This window comes from Misgurnus anguillicaudatus, chromosome 22 (genome assembly GCF_027580225.2).
Source record: "Misgurnus anguillicaudatus chromosome 22, ASM2758022v2, whole genome shotgun sequence".
NCBI lineage: Eukaryota > Metazoa > Chordata > Actinopteri > Cypriniformes > Cobitidae > Misgurnus > Misgurnus anguillicaudatus.
The window spans coordinates 14,698,902-14,716,066 of NC_073358.2; the positions used below are offsets into that span (position 1 = coordinate 14,698,902).

The 17,165-nt window shown below is 35.6% G+C and overlaps 1 long non-coding RNA gene across 1 annotated transcript in view; it reads left to right on the forward strand.

Annotated features, from left to right (window-relative positions):
• Positions 1 to 339: 339 nt before the first annotated feature.
• LOC141358810 (uncharacterized) overlaps positions 340 to 17,165 on the forward strand; it is a 38,604-nt gene continuing 21,778 nt past the window's right edge. Inside the window, exon 1 of the long non-coding RNA XR_012365253.1 lies at positions 340 to 1,688. This is a non-coding gene — a long non-coding RNA (uncharacterized lncRNA). The remainder of the gene's footprint in view (positions 1,689 to 17,165) is intronic.

Consider the following 17,165-nt stretch of genomic DNA (forward strand, 5'->3'; position numbering starts at 1 on the left):
AAGCGCTGCAATCAAACACAACCCTTATTTTGTGTTTTTTAGGATGGTATACACCATGATGTCGTATATACCAAAGATGTCCATCACATCTTTCCAACTCAGCCATGGGTACTCTTTCTGCATAACCCTTACTAATGACATCTTCCATGAAGGTGGTGTAGTTTGCATGAAAGGTAGGATTCACATTGAACCTTCTTTGCAGATCTACAGCACGTGAAGAAGTTTTATTTTAATCCCAATCTACATTAATATGATGAATATGAGTTTACCATTATAATCACACGTAATTTGTTTACTATGAAGTTATGCAGGTCATGTGTTATGTTGTGTGGATCGGGAGTTTGTTTGCCATGGGATTGCTATTGGAACCCAGCTGTGTGTCTTCATGTTTCAGGGCACAAAGGATTTTAGTATTAGCAAATAGCCAAGGGTCAAATAGGTCAAGGAAAGGAGACACTGGTCTGGTCTGGGGACTGTCATGTGATTCTTCAAGTTACAAGCCTGAACAGAAACATATTGTTAAAGCATATGGAGGGGAGGGACAAAGACCATATATATTTACCAAGCCTGGCTCAGAGCTTCAGACTGATTTGGAGAATGTCCCCAGAACTTCACTCGGGTTCTGGGGAGATTCATCAGGCAGCCTCGGCTTTTGTTTTGTCCGGAAAATAAAAGTCTATCTCTTGAAATCGGAACCTAAGACTGAAGATTGTTTTATTTGAGGAAAAGGAAAACCACAACATTTGGTGCCGAAACCCGGGATAGAAAAGAGCTGGACAGTCACACCACCTGGGCGAACCCGACGAGCAACACAAACAACGTATGGCCATAAGGTAAGCACTTTTTGCTTATTAAATTAGGTTTGTGTTGTTTGGCAGACTTTGCTCAACGTGGTGAGAAATTTAAGCTCTTCTAAATTTAAGAACCATACATGTGAACTGGGTTTTGATTTCAAGGGTACAATCTAATTAAGGCATGCATGCATGAATCTGTGTTAATTACTTTGGCTTTGAGGATCAAGGTGAATTGAAACAGATTTTAAGTTAAGAGAACGCGTAAGAGTTTTGTATGCAAGGTTGCATATGCTGCGTCTATCGGGGAAAAGGATGACGTAGAGGTTTAAGTAAAAGAGAACGCGTAAGAGTTTTGTATGCAAGGTTGCATATGCTGCGTCTATCGGGGAAAAGGATGACGTAGAGGTTTAAGTAAAAGAGAACGCGTAAGAGTTTTGTATGCAAGGTTGCATATGCTGCGTCTATCGGGGAAAAGGATGACGTAGAGGTTTAAGTAAAAGAGAACGCGTAAGAGTTTTGTATGCAAGGTTGCATATGCTGCGTCTATCGGGGAAAAGGATGACGTAGAGGTTTAAGTTAAGAGAACGGATAAGAGTTTTGTATGCAAGGTTGCATATGCTGCGTCTATCGGGGAAAAGGATGACGTAGAGGTTTAAGTAAAAGAGAACGCGTAAGAGTTTTGTATGCAAGGTTGCATATGCTGCGTCTATCGGGGAAAAGGATGACGTAGAGGTTTAAGTAAAAGAGAATGCGTAAGAGTTTTGTATGCAAGGTTGCATATGCTGCGTCTATCGGGGAAAAGGATGACGTAGAGGTTTAAGTTAAGAGAACGGATAAGAGTTTTGTATGCAAGGTTGCATATGCTGCGTCTGTCAGTAAGTGGATGACGTAGAGGTTTAAGTTAAGTGAACGGATAAGAGTTTAAATCGTTATGTGAATTAACGATTGGTTATTTGTTGAATGATTTGTGTTTGAGTGTGTATGTAGGCCTATGCAGCTGCATAATGTGTGTTAGTGAGAGAAATGTGAACGTGAATCTGGTAAACCAGGGAGAGGCTTTCCCTTGGGCAGTTGGGCTGTTAAGGGGGGTTTATCCTGTGAGTATAGGGTAAATTACTATGTTAGAGTGTGGAATAATGAGCCCTAAAAAAATTAAAAAAAAAAAAAATAAATAAATAAATAAATGCTAATGGGTTACTACTGAAAAATGGTTGGGTTAACAATTTGGTTTATAAGTTATCAAACATACATTTGAAATGTAAGGTTTGGTAAAAACAATTGACACCAGATGGGACATCAAAAGGAGCACAGAACCTGAGACCACAGCTGGCTTTCTCAATGGACAATGCAATCAGGTGGCCACCTACAGAGATGAGCAGTTTTGCTTGTTTAAAGATTGTATTGTTCACCTGAGATGGCTCGGGGTGGTCAAATCACAAGTGCTGGTCAAATCACAAATGCTCTTCCAAATTTAAGAATAAAAAGGGGAAATTAAAGATTACTAGATTAATGATAAGAATAAAGGGTTTCATTTTCAAAAGGAATGGGTGCTAGGACAGATGATGGTTTATGGTGTGAATGAGTTTTATTTTTGTCGTTGAGTGGCTTGGATAAAGAGTTAATGTTAAGTTGAGAAAATGCCTAAGAAGTTTCGCGAACCTGAGTGTTACCGTGTCGGGGCAGACACGTTGGGGTTCGGAGAGAAGAGTTATTAAAGTCCTGCAGGTCAGGTACGGTCTATGTGTTATTTGTTTTGTTGTTTTGGAAGGCCCGGGCTGATGAAAGATATTGTTTTTGTTTTATTTGTCATGTCGGATTGGTAAATTGTGTAAGTGAATCTTTTCCATGTCGACTGAAGTGTAGTGGAAAGATGAATTTGGCCAGGTAGTCTAGATAGAGTTGTTTTATTTTATTTGTGTGAGAATGCAATGTGTCTGGGATATAAGGAGTCTGAGTGTGAATGTATGAGATGGAAAGAGTGGGGGCTGAGTGAGTAGTGGGTGTGTCTTTCTTCTGTTGCTCTGTAGAGAGCACAGAGAGGTGTTGTGTTACAGGGGTGAAGATTGTTTAAAACTATAAAAAAGGGAGATAAAGTTTGAAATTATGAGTAAGAGTATGAATAAGAGACAGTTATAAATGCTGGGTATTAAAGATTAGAGTTGAAGACATTGTGGTTCTGAGGTATTGTAGCCAAAAATATTAGTTAGTACAAAAAGTATACAGCTAATTCTAGAAATTAAATAATTCGTTTAAATGATTGATTAAAATAAAAAAAATTGTGCTCAATAGGAAAAGATTGCTTGTCCAAAAAAGGACAGATGTTGGTGATGGTATTTGATTCTATTTGACGAAACACTACAAAATATTATAAAGGAAATTTTATTTTAAAGACACATTGGAAATCTAAGTAATTATTTGGATAATATATAAATTGGATAAATAAAAACAATAAGTTTGTGAAGTGGTTAAATGAGAAATAACTATAAAATATAAGGTGTGTTATATTGCAAAGGAAAGATTATGGCAGTCACATTAATGGAAAAATAAGGATTAAACAACTGTTGTGTGGAGAATTAGAAAATAGAATAATTGGGTGTTCAAATGAGGAAACATTTGATGTGGCATTGTGTGAGGAGAAGTACAACTAAATAAAAATATAAACTAATGAAATATAAGAGTAGATAAATCACAGACAAAGACATGCTCAAAGTGAGAAAGAGAGAGAGAGAGAGAGAGAGAGAGAGAGAGAGAGGGAGAGAGAGAGAAAGGGAAAAGGAAAGCCATAGTTCAAGGGAATTGTGAGATTAAAATCTAGCAGGAAGACAGAAGTAAAGCCTTGAAAAGAAAAAACAACAAATTAGAGAAAAAAGTAGAGACCAAGTTATTAAAGGTGGAAATAAAGAGGAAAATAAAAAGGTCAGAAAATTATTAAAAGGTGAATGACACAGATAAATTTTACAAAGATAAATTATTACAAAATGAAGAGGAGTCTTCATCTGATGATGGAAGGTGGTCACAAAATAAATTTTATTTTAAATCAAAAGGCAATATTTTGCATGGGTCAAGCTGAAACATTGAGGGGCTGATCATTCCCATCCTTTGACATTCAAGAAAAGTGAATAAAAAACTGGCAAGAAACAGACAATGAAAAACTGTGTGCAACAAAGTGTTGGAGGAGCAAAGAGGACTATATGAAGCAGTGAAGGGGGGCACTGCGCTGACAATTACAAAGACAAACACCAAAAAGACTGAGTGGAATCCAGAAAGAGACCCACAAAGACAATAATGTTCTTGGAGACAAGAGAACAACTGGACTATACTTTTTCTTCTTCATACAAGCCTTTGAATGAAAGAGGGGAAGAGTGAAAGCAGCCGTCCAATGTTTAGTTTGTAATTATAGGGACACAAACAATCTTTAGGGGAAAATCAGCTAGTCAAATTTAAAGGCTGATCAAGAACTTATGTTGTTAGGTGTGACTACCTTTTCTGAAATCAAATCAGACTCCTATTAATCTGACAGGAAGAAATGCATAATGAAATTTGGGGGGGGTTTGAATTTGGTATCTACAGAGGAAGTTAGAACTCCAATGATGGTACTAAGCTAAAAAGCAAATATAAATGGCATCGAACAGCTATGGCAGAAAGGAAAATAAAATAGATAAAAGAAATAAATTGAAAAAACACCATAGGATACTATAAAAGGTAACAAGAAAAAGCTGTGAGAATAGAAAAAAGAAATAACTAATTATTGTAACAAACATACGATTTAAGGAAATAAAACTAAATTGTATCTAGTCACGATTTAAGACCAATTAATGACAAGAAAAGATTGATGATCCAAAAAATTACATACTTTGCTTACAAGTGTTTCTCCATTTGATAAACATTTTTACTGTGAATTAGGATTTGCATAAGAAGTAGATACTTGCATTTACGTATTTAATTATAAGGAAAAATATTATACAGGTTTAGAATGGATGAACTACTATTACAACATGCGGAAAGTTAATTTGGTTGATTAATGCTAAAAAGTTGATAAAATGATTGGTTGTTATTGAGTTATAGGGACACAGGAGAACAGTTGATTTGCCAGCATGGGCAAACAGATGTGGAAGCTAAAAAGGGCCTCAGAGTGTCAGGAGATCTTTTTAGATTGTATAGAAGTGAAAAATCTCAGTCATAAATATTATTATCATAGATGTACATGGGGCAAATAAGTGGAATGAAAATAAATTATTTGATTCATGAGAAGAATAAGGATTTTGAGTTGAAATAAGAAGGGAAAAATTGATGTGACGGATAAGAGAGAAGAAAAATTTGACTATCATCTATAATCACAAAGGATGGTAGATAAAGATGTATAGAAAAGGAATAATCATCAAAGCCATACTTAACAAAATGTGTAAAAATACTAATCATAACAGAACTTATGTTTTACCTAAACTAACAACCGTACACCTTTAACACTGCATGAAATATTCGCCGATAGACCTATGCGTATTGTAAAAACATCTGGAATTAAGTGTTATATGAACAAACTAATTGTCTATGTATTGAGTTATTTGTGTACAGAAAAAGCTGAAAGGAGTGGAGGAGGAGATGAGAAACATGACTCCTTGTGTGAGATGATCTAGCTTATCTGAGGGTCGAGAGGTCGGAGGAGGCCAAACACGGCCACAGGGCGCCTAACTGGGGGAGACAAGATGAGACCAGCCCCAGAACGTCCAAGTGGGAGGAGCAGCCAATGTAGCAGAGCTCATAGGAAGGAGAGAAGGAGAAAGAATGCCAATGATATGAAAGAAGAAACATCAAAACCAAATCAAAGTTAAAGCAATTCGAGTATATCGACGGATGGAGAGCAAAGTTTTGAGCACCGAGAGGAAGAAGTGAAAAAGAGAAATTGTCAAAAGAAATTGATTTGAAAAGAATGAAACCGATAACTACAGAAGATTTGCATTTCTACAGTCAATTAAAGAACGAAGCTGATTATTACAGAAGATTTACATTGCTACAGTCATTTAAAATACAAAGCCAATTACTACAGAAGATTTGCAATGCTACAGTCAATTAAACTTCCTGGCGATGGACTTTTGCCTTGATGGACTTTTGCCTTAAACGAGGCCCAGTGAAAGATCTGCAATAATAATAATAATAAGGAACAGACTCTGAAAGAAAGACTGAAAACATAGAGACATTGAACAGAGAACTTAAGGTGGACATTTTATGGGAAACATCCCAAAGATAACAATGATACAAATGGGGAATATTTACAGTTAAGGAAATATATTTGCAAAACCAGATTTCAATAATGCAATAACATTTTCAAGTCCACATACTTTGGGGTGATAAATTCAACAAGAATTCTTATGGATTACGAGAAAAAGTTTAAGGTCAATTTATCTGGATAATATTTAGGTCTTTTGGGAAATTCTGAGTTTAAAAAATACATCTGGTAGGCCACAATTTGGAAATTTGTGTCAATGGTAGTAAATAACACTAAAAATAAAAAAGGAAAGATAGATATTTCAGAATGGTACAGTAAAATTCTGAATGGTACAGTAAGATTACAATCAAGAAAATATAAGCCTTATGGAATTATAGACTTAAGAAAATTAAATAGGAAATGTTTTATAACAAGAATTTTGAATGAATCAACTAAGAAACCTCTAGATCTATTATGAAGACATCAAAAAGTATAACTTAAGGTGTAAAAGTGAGAAGAGAAATGCTATTAGAAGAATAATATAATCAAATCAGAGCAACATATACAATGAAGGTATTGGAAGATCAAATAATATCGATTGGAGAATTATTTTGGATTGGTAGAAAAAGAAAATGCTTGACCTCATTAGGAGGGAGAGAAAAAGTACTTAAATATGATGGAGACAAGAAATCACTACAAAAGAAGGGTATTTAGAATCCTTATAAAAGGATGAACACAACAATTAATCATCAATTATATGTAGATTCTGTTGATCAACCAAATGGATACCAAATTAGATTAAGGCATGGGATTAAGCTAAATAAGGAACTTAATAAAGTTTTGTCAGAATAAGAATACAGAACAAATAAATTATGTACAGTACTACAATCAAAAAGTAGATTATTAAGTTTACAAATAAGGCATTAATTTATATCTTAGGATAACAACTAGATGCAGCCATTAGAAATACATGATAACATATACTGAATCAATTTTAATTAGAGGTTAGTGGGTAAATGAGGCATTGGTGTCTGGTTAGAGAACCAAATGAAAGTTAAAATATGATGGAAAAATTTACTTGAAATCAACAAGAATGTTATCAGGAATTACGTTACAAGACAGTAATGAATTTACAAATAGTAAACGAGAATTCAAGCAACTCTGATAAGGATGGAAAAAATTTATTTAAATTGTGATCAAGAATTATTATGGATGATTTACTTAGTTATATTATGGGTTATTTCCATTTACTAGTTTTATTTGAATTAATTACATTTATGCGTGTAATATGCAATCTTTAATTAGTTTATTATTGGTTATTTACATTTAATTGTTTTATTTGGAGTAATTTACTTTCATTTGTGTTGAAATCTTTCTTTACCTAGTTTTATTATTGGTTATTGCTCTTTACTTTGTTTATTTGAATGAACTTACATTTATACTTGTTTATTATAATTAATTTTTACTTTTTATGCTTCAATTCAGTATCAATTAGTTATATTTACTTGTTTTGAATTTGAACACTGAATCTATAACATTTAATTTGTGTTTATTATGCATACTTTACTTTTGTTTTATTATTTTTTACTTGGATTCATTAACGTTGACTTTACATTTACGATGCTTTATCATATACTCTACATAGCTAAAACGATAACTGTAAGCGTAGAACCAATTGCGCACAAACTGTTTAGGGCTTAAGTACTTTTACTTTTACATTCAAGTCAAAATGAGAATGGAAAGATGTTTGTCTTATTGTCCATAGTTCGAAGTGCAGTGGCATAATTTAGTAATTGGTAAGGTATAGTGGCTTTCTTTAGCCACAAGATATTAATAATTGAAACGCTGAATTATGAAACTGCACTCCGGATTAAAATAAACAGGAAAGGTGAGGCTAAATTAAGCCTCAGAGCGGGGATTATGAAGAAGTTTTATTTTAATCCCAATCTACATTAATATGATGAATATGAGTTTACCATTATAATCACACGTAATTTGTTTACTATGAAGTTATGCAGGTCATGTGTTATGTTGTGTGGATCAGGAGTTTGTTTGCCATGGGATTGCTATTGGAACCCAGCTGTGTGTCTTCATGTTTCAGGGCACAAAGGATTTTAGTATTAGCAAATAGCCAAGGGTCAAATAGGTCAAGGAAAGGAGACACTGGTCTGGTCTGGGGACTGTCATGTGATTCTTCAAGTTACAAGCCTGAACAGAAACATATTGTTAAAGCATATGGAGGGGAGGGACAAAGACCATATATATTTACCAAGCCTGGCTCAGAGCTTCAGACTGATTTGGAGAATGTCCCCAGAACTTCACTCGGGTTCTGGGGAGATTCATCAGGCAGCCTCGGCTTTTGTTTTGTCCGGAAAATAAAAGTCTATCTCTTGAAATCGGAACCTAAGACTGAAGATTGTTTCATTTGAGGAAAAGGAAAACCACAACACACGCTGCTCCACAACTTTATGATTCATTGGCATGATTACATCAGTGTTTCTGAATGGCAGTCCAATATGATAGTGACCATCAATGAGTTTTGCTGAACGGGACACAAAATCCATAAATTGTTGATCTTCGCTCGATGATCCAATCTGTTCATCATGAGCAGTCTCAGGAAAATCTGCCTTAAACTGTTGCTTCCACAGTTCTTCCAATTTCAGTACCGAAATCCTATTCACCATTACAGGAGATCGATTAATAGCATCTTCATTTGTGACCATTCCTTTAAGTGGTCCATTAATCGTCCAGCCAAACATAGTTTTTATTGCATAGGGACCATTATTCTGACTTCTTATGATCTGCCAAGGTTCTAATGCCTGTGGAGCATTGGCTCCAATCAAGAGTTCAACATCAGAGTCTATTGCAGGTAAGTTGAGGTGACACAAATTTGGCCAAGACTGAAGATCATTTTGTGAAGCTATATTAGCTGTGGTTACAGGCATAGCATCTTGAGTATATACCTCAGGTATTAAACAATAATGTTCCTGATTCAACCTAGACACTTCCAAATCATTCAGGACATAACTGCTGACTGATTTGTCTTGACTTATGGTCTTGAGAAGAACATTCACTTTTTTCCCAGGGAGATTGAGCTTATTCATTAAACTGAATGAAGCAGAGCTGCCTGAATCCAGAAAAGCGCAAGTTTTTACAACATTATTTCCCTTTTTTGACTTGACACACACAGGAACAATGGATAATGCACAGCAGTCTGTACCAGCCCCAGTATGAGCATTGGACTGTAGGGAAATCATAGCACTACCAATAGCAGTTTTGAATTCAGAATGCTTGTGTAAAGTATCTGACCTTTCACGTGGGAATATGTGAAGAAGATCTGGATGATTAAGATTACATACAGTGCAAGTTCTTCTCTTTTTGCAATCTCTGCTGATATGTCCAGTCTGTAAACAACCAAAACATATTCCTTTAACTTTCAGGAAGTTCATCTTTTCTCTGTGCCCTTTTTTGAAAGTTTATGACAAACACTCAATGCATGTTCTCCATCACAAAAGATACATTTGTTGTTAGTTAAGGTCTTACTGTGCTCCTTTACATCAGACATGGAAGAAATTGTGGTACCAAAACTACTTCTGGACTTTTGCTGAGTCATTTTTGCATTCACTTTGTTAGTTCCTGTGGAGGGTGTATCCTGTATACTCCCAAACACAGGATCTGAAAGGATTTTCACATGTTTCTCAATAAAATTGACAATATCAACAAAGGTAGTCTGACTGTTGTTTCGTTCCTTTAACTCGTATGCAACAATTCTCCATTTATCTCTGTATTTGTATGGAAGTTTTGAGAGAATGATCTGCATGTTGGAAGTGAGGTTTAACTCATTCATGTAATTCATACTTTGCATAGCATTGCAACAACTCCTTAGGAAGAGAGCATATTCTTCTTCAAATTTAATCACTTTCCATGAAAGAGCTTTGTTCATGTAAGAAGCAGCTATTTTCACCTCATCTCCAAAATTCTCCTTGAGTAAAGCTTTTGCCTTCAAGTAGCCTTGTAATGGAGTCATGTGTTGGCAACTTCGAACGATTTCTTTGGGCTGTCCTCTTGTATATTGTTCCAAAAAATGCAAGCAGTCATCTGGGCTATCTGCCATTTTTTCCACCACTTCCTCAAATGAGCGTAAGAATTCATGAAAGCGTAATGGATCTCCATCAAAGTAAGGTATTTCTCTAGGTGGAAGTGAAGATAGGGTATTCTGTTTAACCAACAAGGTAGTTATTTCATTCTGCTTATCAATAAGCTGTAGCATATTCATGTAACTGAGATCATTTTGAGTACTCATTCTATTACCAGTTCCATTTCCAGTATTCCGATTGTCCAATAATGACATGCTAGATGTAGGAATCTGAGAATGTTGTATTTTAGGTCTGGTTGATGGTTGTTGTACTTGAGCTTGAGCATGAGCTGAGATCCCCTGTGCAGCATGAGCTGACATCCCCTGTGCAGCATGAGCTGAGATGCCTTGTGCAGCATGAGCTTGAGATGTTCCATAAGCAGTCAAAGTTTGTGATACAAATGGCTCAGTATCTGAAGGAATCAATGCTTCCACATTAATATGACGAGAACTGGATTTAATTCTATTAGCAGAGGTATATGATCCTAGTTTTGCATTTTGATACACCTTTAATTTAGCCATTGACTCAGCCAGTTTGGTTTCCAACTCCAGATTTTCTCTTGTTTTCCTCAGTTGCTCTTCTTGCTCCTCCAATGCATGTTTCCTGTGTAACATTTGTTGAGCAGCTAATAATGCGGCCAATTCTGCTTCAGCTTTAAGACGTGTAGATGACACAGAAGAGCAGCTGGATCGAGATCCATGGGACATTACTCCAGAAGACCCTTTTTGCTTGTGTTTGAAACACTGTCATTTGGTTGAACATCGTCATTACAATCACCAGACTCAGTTTGTACAGGCTTGTGTTGAATATTACATGCTGTAGCAACAACAGAAGTAGATAACTCTGGTATACATGTCATTTGTGATACGATGACTGGTTCATGAGGGTTAAAAGCTTTTGGATTTTTAGCTTCAAAGAGCCATAATTCCAAATCCTCCACAAAACCATGATAACGGGTACAGATGGCATCAAACCATTCATTTTGTTTGCTCAGTTCATCCAGAGGTACAAGAGGTAGTAAACATTTGTGTGACACAATAGCTTCAGACATAGTCAGTTTTATACTTTCCAACATTGAGCTCAGTTGAGACGCATTTTCATCACATTTCATCAGTTCCATCATGATTCCAATCATACCTTTCACTTTGTTCACTTTAATCTTCGATCCTTTTGTAGCGATTCAATTTTTGCCAACAAAGCCTTAGCCGTGAGCTTACGCTCTCGTTTGCCACCATCAGCGTCTTGGTCGCTGCCATTAGCATTTTGCACGCCCCAATCGGCGTCTTGCTCGCTGCTATTAGCGTCTTGCATGCTGCAATCGGCGTCTTGCTCGCCGCTATCAGCGTTTTGCTCCATATAGTTCATCAACACAACAACGGAGTAAACTCAATTCCAAACAGCGCTGTCTTCGCTTACACAGAGCAACATCCACAATCATGAGCTCCAATTCCAATCCAACGTAGCAGTAGCATATAGCAGCGTCTTCCACAGCAACAACAAACACAGCTCACAAATAATTGAAATCGCTGACATACCTCAATTGGCGTTTTCGTGCGACAAGTATGTGTGGTGATGAGTCTTCTTATACAAACACAGGTAAGCAAATGAAGCCATTTCCAATTGCGTCCAAAACTTCCAAGCAAAGCCTTTTCTGTTGACTTATGTATAGCGGCAACCAATAACCGCTCAGGGGCGAAGTATCGAGAAGAAGCATTTGCTGACGCGTTCCAGTTGTTCTTTGATGATATTTATTGTTGAGACATTCATGTATACAAACAAACGAAAACAACAAATTCATAAACAAAAACGCATACGATGATGCAAAACACTAAAGACAGACATACTTTTAACTGATGATGAAGTCCATAAAGTCACATTAAAATAGACCAATAAAGTTTACGTGATGAAGTTTTACGTTAAGTTTTACGCCACAGTTTTACGTTCAACAGAAAGTAAGCTTTCCCGCTTACTTCCCCCCTGTTCCAATACACACACACACTAACAAACAGGAAATGGTAGTGATGGTCGTTTTCGAAGCACCGCTTCATGAGGCTTCGAAACATTTACGAATCTTTTGTTTCGAATCAGTGGTTCGGAGCTTGTTTCAAACTGGCCCAAGTCACATGATTTTAGCAAATGAGGCTTCATTACGTCATAACTGTTTCAAAACGTTTAGAAAATCCGATGGTTCACCACTAGGGGCATTTGATCACATGACCAGTGTATAATATGTTTAGGTGAACTCGGGTCAGTTTTACTATGAAAGTTCATAAAACATTTATCCTTCTGACTAATAACACTGCCATTTTGTCTGCTTTTTGTTTATAGACAGATTTAATTACAAAAATGTTCATAACTAAAAGGGTAGTTAGTTTTAATCATTTGTTTGCCCTAAATAAAACTAAAAACACATAATACACTTTGAACTATGTCTTAATTAAGCTAAATAATTTTTTGTAACATATTTTAATAAAAATCTTGCTATTATTTTGTAAAAAAAGTGTAAAATGTTTGGACATCTGCTTTTACACTATTTTGACCAGCAGGGGTCGCTAGCGTGTGTGGGTTTCGAACTGCTTCGAAAAACTGAATACATTTTCGAAGCAATTGGTTCAATTGATTCGAAGCTTCGAAAAGCTTCGTTTCTCCCATCACTAGGAAATGGAGTGAAATACTTATACAGGTGAAACCAGTGAAATACCATGACCTGGAAGTGAATCCTCAAAAAATTACAAAATAAAGGTTCAAACATATAGTGCCCTTACAATAACCTAAAAATAACTTATACATAACGTTCTCTAATGGTTATTTTTTGGTTATGTTTTTTTTTTAGGAAATGAAGTAAATGCATAATTAAACCCATTATTCCTTTAGTGTGCACGTCTAATATGCGCGTGCTTGTCTGCACGAGCTTACCGCCTTCTTCACGAGTACCCACTTTATCTTGTGCTCAGGAAAAGTTGTTAATTTAAAAAATAACGGTCCTTTCGTTTTTTTACCTCAGAGACTAACATTAGCGGTTCTTTTGTCTCTTTCTTGATATAGTAACTTAAATATGTGAGAAGAAATATATATATGAGTGATTTCCAATCGATTTGAGGAGAATTTGAGGAGAATATAATGTTAGAAACTTTTTATTGTTGTAAAAACAGATAGCCGACTAACTGTGGTAAGATCTTTTAACCTAAAGTGACTGATATTTGTCATTGCGTTTTTACTTCAGAGTATAACATTCTAGCGATTTCTTTTTTGTTTCTTCATTAGTAGCTTAAATATGTGAAAACGAAAATATATTTTAATTATTTCCATTAAGAGAATATGAAGTTAGAAGCTTTTGATTATTGTAAAAACTGAGAGAGAGATGCTGATTGTTGTTACTTAACCCATTTCAGCCAACCGGCAACTATAGTTGCCACAGTGCATAGTTGTCATTTTCCTTTTTAAAAGAATTTTTTAGATGTTATCCATGTTTTATTTCTCAATGACATGCAAGCTAACAATCAAATAAAGGATTTAAAAAAGAAAGAAAAGGTATTTATCTCCTTCCTGTCACATGAGGCTGTCAACTTCTTACCTCTTCTTGCAAGAAACATGGCGAAGGCAAACCCTCCCAAAGAAAGGTAATTTTCATTTTACTAACAAGTATTTTTGGTTGACATTTATGTATCTACATAATTATGAAGGTCTCTAGAGTCATCCAAACAAAACAAATCTTACAAGAGATCTATAGTTTTTTATATTGCCGGTGGGCAAATGCCTTGTAAGTACATATATCATGGGGAAATAGTGTATACTGTGTCAATAGGTTAATAATCAAGGTTATTGGTCTTTTTAGTGCTTTTTTCTTTCATAATATCCTAAAACCCTTTAACTAACATCTCTACTGTCCATTAGACCTTAATTTGATAGGGAATAAAATCCATTCATACAGGTCATTTAAAGTGGGAGACAGAGATCTCTTCTTCAATAGACTGGTTGCCCATTTTATTGATTTATTTTCATATTATTTTCATTAAAGGACAACTCCGGTGAAAAATGAACCTTGGGGTAATTAACACATGGTGACCGAGTAGATCGTTCTCTGGGATGCGTTTTCATGATAATCGAATGTAAAGAGTTTTTTATAAATAAAAACAGATTAGCGTATAGCGCTAGTATATGGGGCAAAGAGTAAGTACAAGTAAATCGCTAGTTAATTCCACTAACAAGGCTCAAAATAGCCTCACACTACCACAGTAGCATAATGAGGGTCCTTACATGCAAACCGAAGCATTGAGAACTTTGTAAGTGTACAAACAGTTTAATAAGAAGCTACTTTATAAAGACAGCACATTACGCGTATTCAGACAACAGACATCTTGAAAAACAGACTCGACAAGTCGAGCCACGAACGATGTGCTAAGTGATATGAACTAAGTGATATGAACTGACTTGGAGCTGACATATGGTCCGTTGTTTCTGGAAAAAAGCACTGAATGCAACAGAAAAATAAATAAATAAAAATAATAATAAAAAACCTGAACAAGTCACAGTTTATATCACTTAGCATGCGTTCGTAAATCTAAACTTAAGACATTCTTCTTTAACAAAGCATTCACATAAAATGTCCAGTAATTGTACTTGTCCCGCAATAGTTATTTTGTCTAGAACAAAGCACTCACATACCTCCTATGGGTAATATACTATTGCTGCAATAGGTAGCCTGTCTGGAACCGAGCGTTTTTAAACTACAATACTGCATGACACTTGCGTTTTATGCGACCGGCCCCTACGCTAATAGAATTCTGTTTCTCTCTCCCTGTCTCGTCCTCGACCCCGAGGACAATGGGACAAACAGACCCATTTCTTGTTGCTGTGAAGGTCATCACACCACTGATCTACTGGCTGTCCTTCAACGTGATGCCCAGCCGATGCGCGACCACCCGCTGAACCAGTTTAATCCGCTTATCCGCCTCCTATCCCTACCCTGTTTATATACTGTATATAAATATATATATTAATTTCTCCCAAGGGTTTTTGTCCTTCTAGGAGTTTTTCCCACAGGGTTTTCTCCTAGGGGGGTTTTCGTCCCCGAGAGAGTCAGCCAACTTTGGCTTAACTTAGCACTTTACTGTATACGTTACATTATTAATACGCTCGCTTGTACGGTTTATCCTTAGCTGCTATATTCTACTTCTACTTCTTATATTATCTATTGATTTTCTGTGTTCTCCTTTACATCTACTCATGTAAATCTGCTTTGCAACAACTAACAATTGTGAAAAGCGTTATATAAATAAAATTGAATTGAATTGAATTGAACAAGAGATTGTAAGCTAGATGCATTTTTATTTGGGGGGGGGTTCGCATCAAATGTTCTTTGACTGTTATACATAATAAATGTGTTTATGAACAAAGGTTGATCTGTTGAAAGCCGTTATTTTGAGTAAGATGCCAAATGTATTAAAATTTGACATTAAAGGGGTGCATACAACCTTTTTGCCCACCGGCAACTATAGTTGCCGCACATTCAAATATGATTTTCAAAAAAATAAAAATGGGGAAAATAAATGCAGAACATGTTTACAGAGGACAATATTAACACAATTATATGCATGAAACCATTCAGAAAAATTTGGGCACAAATGGGTGAATAATGGAGAGGCGGCTGCTGTAAGGTCTGTTAAACTAAAGTGAATTAAATGTTTATATATTTTCAATAAATATCTGTTTTAAGTCTTCTTTATTGTGTTGAAGTCACTGGTTATTTATATATTTGATAAAATAGAATGTTATCTAAATACATAATATGTGATGTGTTGAGGTATTTTTATATAAAATAACCTGTGTTATAATGGTATAATATTTTAATAGACATTTTTCCAGTAATAGCATAATTTAATTATTATGGATTTTGTATTAAATAAATTATTTTATTCCTCCTTATATGTGTTTTACTTATTTTAGATAGATATGATAGATAAAAACACAGCATGGGATGTACTAATAGACGTGCCGTACTTTTGTAAGCCTTCACTTCTTCACTGAGGCTGGAGTCTTGAACTCTGCGTGCTCTGTCAGTGCGTGCACGGAGCCGCGGCAAAGCGCCCTCGCGCCCTGGTGGTAGATCATTTTTCACTCCATGTCAACTGTGCATTTTCCAAGGTTTGTTTTTAGTTAGCCAGGAAAGTTTTCTTTACAGAAATACAACGTTATTTTTAGGTTATTTTAACGCTTTCCTAACGTTAGTTTTTGGTTCCCATAACGTTATTTTCCAAGGTTTGTTTTTGGTTAGCCAGGAAAGTTTTCTTTACAGAAATAGAACGTTATTTTTAGGTTATTGTAACGTTTTCCTAACGTTAAAATAACCTAAAAATAACGTTCTATTTCTGTAAAGAAAACTTTCCTGGCTAACCAAAAACAAACCTTGGAAAATAACGTTATGGGAACCAAAAACTAACGTTAGGGGAACGTTTTGAGAACCAAAAACTAATGTTAGGGGAACGTTTTGGGAACCAAAAATTGTTAGCTGGGAGGCCATTTTCCAGACAAATGTGTAAATAATTTAACAAAATAAATAACAGTAGCCTACTACGAATAGACGTCTTATCACACTATAATTTCATATATGTAATAAAATTATAAATATAATTAAAATATAAAATATAAGTGCAAGTTTGCATGTTCAGGCAGTTTCGCAGTTTTCTTTTACCCTATAGGTGCACACGCTTGTCAACATGAAACGTTGAATATGATTCGTCAGTCATTGTTAGTTCCGCCTACGTTGTTAGTCGCAAATCATCGAGTTTAACAGCCTTTCCACGATGACATCTGGGGCCCGTTTCAATAAGGAGGTTCAACCAACTCTGAGTTTAAACTTGAACTCTGAGTTGACTTACTCTGATATAGTAAACTCTGAGTTTTCGGTTACAGAACAGCTCATTTGAGTTAGTTCAATCGACTCAGAGTAGGTTGACTCTGAGTTAAGCGCGTGCACAGCCACAATGAAAAGCCATCATCAATGGAGCTCAGATTTTACGATTTACCATGACA